Raw genomic sequence first — 8,793 nt, 5'->3', positions numbered from 1 at the left:
ATAAGCATGGTGGGTCCTGCGGGAGCAGATGGCCTTTGCGCAGACGTCCCTGTTCAAGGTGAGTCTTGCGGGACCAACTGGTCTCTGCTGGGACCTACCTCTTCACTTCCTCCTGAAGCTTTGCTCTTTAAGAATCTTTAAACTCATTCACATATCTAAACCTTTTCAGCATTAGGCAGAGACCTACCGCCAATCGTCGTGGCTGCCAACATCCTCCCGTTAGCGGCTCTCGACACAACCGAGATACTAACCCCTACTGTCTCCTTCATCCACCTAAAGCATGTTTGCTACAGGTTCGTTTCAATTTGTTATTGCTGGTTTTTTTATTATTGTTAATTTACTTACTCGTAAAGCATGTTTGCCACAGGTTCCTTATCTATAATTCATTCCTAAAGATTTTAGGGCAAAATTAATTGACAAATGTTAACGTTTCCCCATAGTCATCAATTGCTCCTTCTTCTGAAAGGGCTTATTCTTCAGATTCCATGGCCTTTGCCCTTTAGGTATATTTCTATGAACCCAGTAAATAATAGTTATTATTATTATTATTATTTGTTAATGTTTTAAGTTTGTTAAGGTGGGTATAATAGATTAGCAAATTATATGGATAATTGATGCATATTTTAATTCTATAATCTTTTTCTGAATATTTCATGTTATCAAGATAGTAAGGATTTACTTAATTTTATACCATCCCACCTTTAGGACGATTTGGCATTTAATTTCTTTTGATTATTTAATATGTGTTTCTTGATTAGCCACCATAAAATTGGCTGTTTGCCTATTTGGATTGTCTTTATGTTAGTTTGAATGAAAACAGTACGTCTAGAGCTCCGGTTAAGAGGCAAAGGGTGCCCTTAAAGTAAGCGGTGAAGCACTTATGGGTGATGGTGAACAAACACCCAAAGGTAACTTAATCTATATTTTGTTTTTATTTATAATATATCTATATTTTAATAAATATTAGCTATGATGCTAACTCTGATTAGTATTTTAATAAATATCTATTGCAAGAGAAGTTGCTGATGTCACGACGCCTTGGCATTGAGGTATCATTTTTTTTAATAATTTAAGCGGTGCTTAGATGCATGCTTTTAAACTGGTTTATGTGATATTGAATAATCGTATATACTATTTTTTTTTTCTAATATAAATTTTATAATTTTAGGTAGCCAATAGTGGTGGAGGAAACATCTTCCGTGGAACCTCATACGCCGGAAGTAGTGGTTTCGATAGTACATCTGCTGATTACATTGGGTAAAACTTCAGTCACTCTTTCGTTAGTAAAACTATAATTTTCACAGCAAGGGTAATTTGTAATTTTGAAATACGTGTCAGAATGTTGGTGATTGTGATGAATGCTATATATTTATAACAATGGAGAGCATTGGGATCCCGTAACAAGCGCACACAACATAAGATGTCTCAGGTTGCTGAACCGTATATAAGGCGAAGGGCGGTTAGGCATTTAGGAAAATGACGGGTCGTTATTTTTGTAGCAGGAATAGGGAATCTGTTCTTCACACAGACACTGCTGCAACCTTTCACTGTGCATTAAGTTTATTTTTATCTATCATTAATATTGCGATGGGTTGAACATGTCAAATAGAAAATATTGTTAAAACGCATATCAAATCTGGTTGAGTTCAGGTTTAGGTGAAAAGGAGTCCTTTATCATTAATGCGTATAACCTTCTGTATCGTTTCATTTTTGTATCATATTTAACACACACTTTTTATATAGTATGTTTAGAAGACTGTTTGTGGGCCAACCCAACCCAAGTCAACTATGCCAATTTTACTAAATAGTTTATGTTTGGGATTGTTCATTTGAACTTCTTTTGCTATGCATATAAGTAAAAGAAGCATATAGTCAGCTTTAGTGCAAGTAAGTTGTTGTTATAAGGTAGACTTTGTAATGTTCAACCGGCCAGGAATTATATGTTTGCATATGATATAAAAACCTAATATTCAAAAATTCCGTATATTATATGTTTGCATATGATATGGTTTTTAATTATTTCTAATTTATGGTTGACTTTTCAGGTTGAAGGTGAACAGGGAGCAGTGGCAGCTGTTGCACCACCTTTGCAACATAGGTTGGAAATGTTTGTCGCCCTTGTAATAGATTTTTAAATTAAATAATATTCTATTTGTAATAGATTTATAAATTAAATATTCTTTTTATTATTTGTTTCATATTCATTTAATTTTTAAAATTTCATAGATTATTTTTGTGATTTTTTTTTTAAAATATTTTTTCAACCTGTGTGCTAGACGCGTATATAAACTAGTATATATATAACACACACATATGAATAAAATAATAATATTCTTATATCCCCTTCCGGCGTCAATTCCCCCCGCCCCGCCCAAAATCGCCCAGGGGCGATACCCCCCCCCCCCCAAAAAAAAAGAAATATTGATAAATGTGCACATGTATATAAAACTAATTACTTGCTAGCTTTTTAACTGTCCATGAAAGGAATATAACAAAAGTAGAAATACTTACAATATTGAAAAAGTAAAGAAACAAAAATATAACAAACCTAGAAACAGTAAGGACTTAAACTTCTTTCAACTTCAAGTCCTTTTCAATTTCTATATCCTGAAGCATATTTTTCTCTTTAGTTTCCAGTTCCTCAAATTTTGATATAATCGATTGTATATCCTTCACAACCGCAACAACGCGTTTCTTGATATCATCATCCAGATTGGGTTTTTTAATCTCATGCAAATCGACTTTATCACTGAACCACATGGCTTTATTCACAACTTCGGCAATGTACAAATTGTTGGCTTTTTTATTCAAATCACAAACAAGGTTTGTAAACAACTCATTGAATTGCTTAACTGTTTCTAGCATTCTTCTAGTGTCCAACTTTTGTAGTTCATCCTTCAAATAATCCATATCTTCTAGGGTAATGCTCAAAAGATTGTGAAACTGTTGTTTTAAGGCGAATAGGCTTTTTTGACTATTACTTGCATCTTCTTTTGATGTCTCGGCCCACTTTTCTGCCTTTGCTAAAAAGTTGCTAAGATATATCACATCATCGTTGTAACTTTTATATAATTTTTCAAGTTTGCGAGAGGTAGTATCAAGATGTTGGTTAATGATTAAGTCAACAAGCTTCTCATGATTAGTTGCAAACTCTAGCAATAGTGCACATATCCTAGCCTTGTACGCCTCGTAATTTTCTAATGTGAGATCTTCAAAATCACAACTTTGATCGATCTCACTAATGGTCGTATCCAAGTGCTCAAACATCCCTGGTTTTACAACAATTCATCAAATTTATTATGTATATTGAAAAAACAATTTGCATATGTAAATATATATATTTGTAGAAGCTTACTTGTATTGATGTCATCAATGTCTTTAATGTATTTAAAAGCTTCTATAATTGAAATCTTATCATTGCATAGAACGTCTCGAACGACCCTCACCTGATTATCAATGAAAACGTTGTATTCGACATACAAATTATGGTGGATTGTAATAATGGCCTCTGCAATTGTCTTCAACCATGATTTTCCTTGTTCGTAACCGAAGCTCGTCACATCAAAAAAATCACATAAGTTTTGGATATTGATAATGGCTCCATGAACAAATTCTTTTAGCTCTTTAGCACACTGTCTAACAAACGATTGAGTAAAACCCCGAGGCCGAAACATATCAAATGCCGGTAATCCCGACATTATTGCCTGTAGTCAATTGAAGACGGGTTAAAAAAATGGGCCCCTAAATTAGAGTAAAGTTAAATGACTCAAATGATTATTATTATTATTATTATTATTATTATTATTATTGTTATTGTTGTTTAATCCATTATTTGTTTATTAATTGGCAGAACTATATTTGGACTTTGGAATAATAGTTAGTAATGGGGTGGGCTGGGCTGCAACAAAGTAATGGGCTGGGCTATAAATCGGATTTGAAGGGAATTTAAAAATAAGTGAGTGTGGAGGGATTCGAACACGAGACCCGGTTTAAAAATTTAAGGAGTTGACCGGTAAGCTACAGGCCATGTCGTGAATGGATTCTTGTTTTATTATTTACATATTTAAACTATATATTAAATAAATATAAAAAAATAATATTGGCCCAGGGTGAGTGGGACCTAAGATGAAACATCACATAATAATAATAATAATAATAATAATAATAATAATAATCTTTGCTTAGGCTCTCGTTCATTGGAAAGTCAGCTGTTTCAACCAAGTTAAGTTGCTTGAATCGAGGTTAGGCTCGTTTATGGTTTTCAAGTTAAAAATGTTAGGGGCTGTTTGAGATTTCTTATTTAACCACTTTATAACTTATCATAAGTTATAACTTACAAAGTTGTAACTTATGACTTATCCACTCACAAAGTTTAACTTTATCAAACATCTTATAGCCTATAAAGTCATAAGGAGATAAAATATGCAATCCCAAACACCCCCTTAATATATTTAATTATTAAACAACAAACAAGTCGAGCTCAAGATTAAAAAAACGACTCCTCCAAACGAGCCGAGCTCAGGTTCAAGCACTCGTAAGTCAAAACGAGTCAAGCTCTAGCTTGGGCTTGACTCGTTTAAAGCTCGATCTGTTCAAAACAAAATTAGGTGATCACCTGATTTTGTTTGTCGTGATGTCGGTTTTTAGGCGCAGCAGCAGATGGGTAGCACAGAGATCAGCAGCAAGTGCCCTTCATTAAGAAATTGATATCAAATTATGGTAACAATTACAAGAATTATTAGTTCATAATTAACTGATTACAAATGGGCCAAAAAGATTGGACTAAACTATATATTAAATTATTATTATTTACTTAAAATTAGAAACAAAAATTGAAAATCTAAAAAGTTTGGTTTTTACGAATACGTAATGCCAAACTATGTACTAGTTTCACGCTACAAAGCCGAGCTTTGGAATGTTACACTAGCTCAAATGTAGCTTAGGCTCGTTTATGGTTTTCTCAATATATATATAAATGTAGTTAAAAGTGTAAATATATTAATTATTATTATACAATAAAAGAGCCAGCTCAAGTTCGAGCTCTCGTAAGTCAAAACAAGCCAAGCTTGAGCTTGGTTGACCTAGGGCTCGGCTCATTTACAACTTTATTTAAAATAGAATGAAGTAATTACTGTATCTTGTAAGTTAATAAAACATGTAATAATAGTACCAGATTTTTTCTGTCGCGCTTTTAGGCGCAGCAGCAACTGATGGGAGGCAGAGAGATCAGCAGCAACAGCTGATGGGAGCAAAAGAGATCAACAGCAGCAGGTGTCCTGCATTAAGAAATTGTTTAAAATAATGAATTGAATATTAGGCCTACATATTTTGATCACACACAAAACCGAAACCGAACAAAAAGTTTGGTTTTTACGAATACATAGCCGAGCTTTGGATTGTCACACAAGCTCGAATCGAGTTTAGGCCCGTTTATGGGTTTCCCAATATGTATAAAAGTATGAATATATTTATTATTAAATAATAAACGAGCACAAGTCAAGTTCGAGCTCTTGTAAGTCAAAACGAGCCTAGCTCAACCTGGTGTGTGATTTGATATTATTATTATTGGGAAGGTCGGCCCGGCTCGTTTACAGCTCTATTCTAAACAGAATGAAGTGATTACCATATTTTGTATGTTACCGTATTTTAACAAAATGACTAAAATACCCTTTATAATAAATATATATATATATGTACAAGCACATCATTTTCTACCCTATCTAAACTCAATTATAGGAGTATAGGGTACGCATGGTTCGGTTTTGGCCTAAAACGAATCAAGAACCGAAATGTCGGCTTTTGAAAACCGTTCGTTTTTTTTTGTTTTTGTTTTGCCATTTGGGCTCTAAAAATAATAATGAATTTTAGGCCTAAATAAATGCTTTCATTATCATTAGTTATACTAATAGTTATAAGTGATTACATCATATTGATTTAAACTACTATATTATTAAATAATTATACATTACTTACAATTCAAAACATTGGGATAAAAAAACGAGGGTTTTTCCGGTTCTTTTGATCAAGAACGGGACCCACAACAGTTTTCCGGCGAGGTCGCCGGAAATGTAGAAAGAAAGAGAGAGATACTGATCGGAAATTACTTACAACACAGTCGCCGGATATATGAAGGTCGCCGGAGTTCTCGCCGGAAAGGCTGTTCGGTGAAGAAGACAGACTGGTTTTCTGTGGGACCCACAAAAACTCTTTGTATTAATAGTTTTTTTAAAAAAAAACGTCTCTTTTTATTTTATTTTAGTAGTAAGGTGGGTTTGAGGGTTAATTAGTTATTACGTATAACTAGTTGTTACGAATTTGATGGATATTTGCACTGTTTGTTACGGTATTGAAACTATAACATAAAAAGGGTTTGTTAAATTAACATGTTTAAAAGAAAGCATGCATGGGCGTTGGTAAAACCCGATAGTAAGTCAGCGTGAATTCGATCAGTATCAGCTACTTTCGTTACGGTATAAGCAACGTTGGTAAAACTCGGGCGTTGTCGATCTTAAATGTTGAGGCCGTGAGTTCGGACAATTTTCGTCATGTCTATTAAGGTTCGGTTACGTTCACTGTGGTAGCAAACTAAAATAAAAAATAACACAGAAGTTGGGGTGAACCAATGGGGTGTCATAGGTTGTTAAAATCGAGTGTTGGTAAAACCCGAGCGTTGTCGGTCGCGATCGTTGAGGCAGTGAGTCTACATGAATTTGGTCGGCTTACGTCATGCTCGTCACGGTACCGGAACTAAAAAAATCATTCGTTTACATTCGTCATGATACCGGAACGAAAGCAAAAATATATAAAAAAAAACTTGACGTGGACCAATGGGGTGGCGGGATCACTAAACCAAGGCGTCGTTCAAACCCGAGAATTATCGGTCCTGGACGTTGAGGTGGTTAGAGTACGCGAATTAAATCGGTTAAAAACAAAAAAAAATATTGATCTTTACTTGGAATAAAGAAAATAACTAAATATTGCTAGTATTCTTTCAAAGAATCGAACCTAGGCAAGTGGCCATAACTAGGGGTGAGCAAAAAACGGTTCGGTTCTCGATTCTCAGGAGCCGAACCGATGCCTCATAACCGCTAATGTGTGTAACGGTTCGGTTCTCGATTCTCAGAATTTGCATTAAACGGTTTCTGGTTCGCCTCCGGGTAAAACCGACGGTTCTAGACTTGGAACCGAAGAACCGGAATATTCAAAATGTTTTAAATAAATTTACCAATCCCCATTTTTTATAAAGTAACTTATTAACCGACATTCATTCAATCATTTTTTAATTCAAATCTTCTTTCTTTATGTTCAAGATCTAATAACTATGATCAATTTTGATTTAAGCTATCAAGGTAATTTAGTATAAAATGATATGATCTTCCATTAATCTATCGTTGCCAATGATTTATTTAACTTTAACACTTAGATTTAAATAAAAAATATAACGGATGTTCATGTTGTAATCTAAATTAGTTTTACCGTGAAAGAAGACATACAATTGTATAAACTTGTTTTGCAATTTGCAAAGTTTGCATAACTCATTTGATAAATAAACGATCGAACCGGTTCTAGCTAGAACCGATTAGCGAGAACCGGTTTTAGCGGTTCTACAACCGAACCGGTTTACTATATTAGGTTCCGGTTCAGGTTCTCTCTTTCACTAATTTTCGGTTCCGGTTCGGTTCTCACGGTTCTGAACCGTTGCACAGCCCTAGCCATAACAACACCAAAACAAACACCCCCTTACCACTCAAGCAGAACCAACTATTGTGTTCACACCTCATAAATATCTATATATCAAAAAATTAAATCATGACACATATCACTTTTGTGACACCAAAAGTCTCCTTTACTACATATAAATTATATAAATATAATGTATAGGATTGATAAAAATAATACATAATATGTTAATATATATAATAAATGCAGATTTTGGTTGTGAGATGATTTCTACCGTTCAATTTACTATTGAACTTTTATATCACTTTCAATGCTTCAGCCTTCATGTACCATTCTTTGCTACATATTATGGGTTAGTCACTTATCTAAATTTCACATGTGAGCTTCACATTTTTAATTATTTTGTTTTTTTGCTTTTTATTCTTTTCTTTCTTACCTTTCCTTTCCTTTTTCTAATCCTCCGTTTGATCAGTTTATTTATATAGTTTCCAAATACTTCTAACTCATCATGACTATCTATTTGTAATTTATTACTAATTTATGACTTATCTATTTGTAATTTATTACTAATTTAGGTTAATATTTGATGATTAAAAATCTCTTCTTTACTAATTATTTTGTTCTCAGTTCGATCATATACAGGTAAAAAGGTTGTTTTGATTAGACTGTTCTTTTTTAACATTGACTCAATATAGGACTTTGATATAGAATTTGAGAGTTAACACGCCTCAACGGTCAACATGCATGTATGGTTTAACGTTTTCACATGCGTCCTTTTTCGATTTAGCGGTCCCGTCGCAACACGTGAGTCCGAATGCTAGTTATGTATATAAAGTTAATGATATAAGTATTTAAATTAAATAACTAAATAATCTACAAGCCGAGCCCAAACTCATGCGTTGCATTTCCATACCTTGAATATTATTACGACCTCACCACACGCATCATAACCTTCTATGAAACATGAAGATTTTCCGGTTCATCATATTTGTTTTAACATTATTGAACGCTTCAGCTGATCATATTGCTTCCTTAGCGATACTTCTGATTTCGGCTACTTCATTCCAATGGCTACTACCAATGATCTTGGAAAAAAACGACATTACTATCTCT

This window comes from Bidens hawaiensis, unplaced genomic scaffold (genome assembly GCF_021521415.1).
Source record: "Bidens hawaiensis isolate Kalapana, Puna unplaced genomic scaffold, B.hawaiensis_p1.1 tig00040203_1, whole genome shotgun sequence".
NCBI lineage: Eukaryota > Viridiplantae > Streptophyta > Magnoliopsida > Asterales > Asteraceae > Bidens > Bidens hawaiensis.
Note: the sequence above shows the minus strand (reverse complement) of the source record.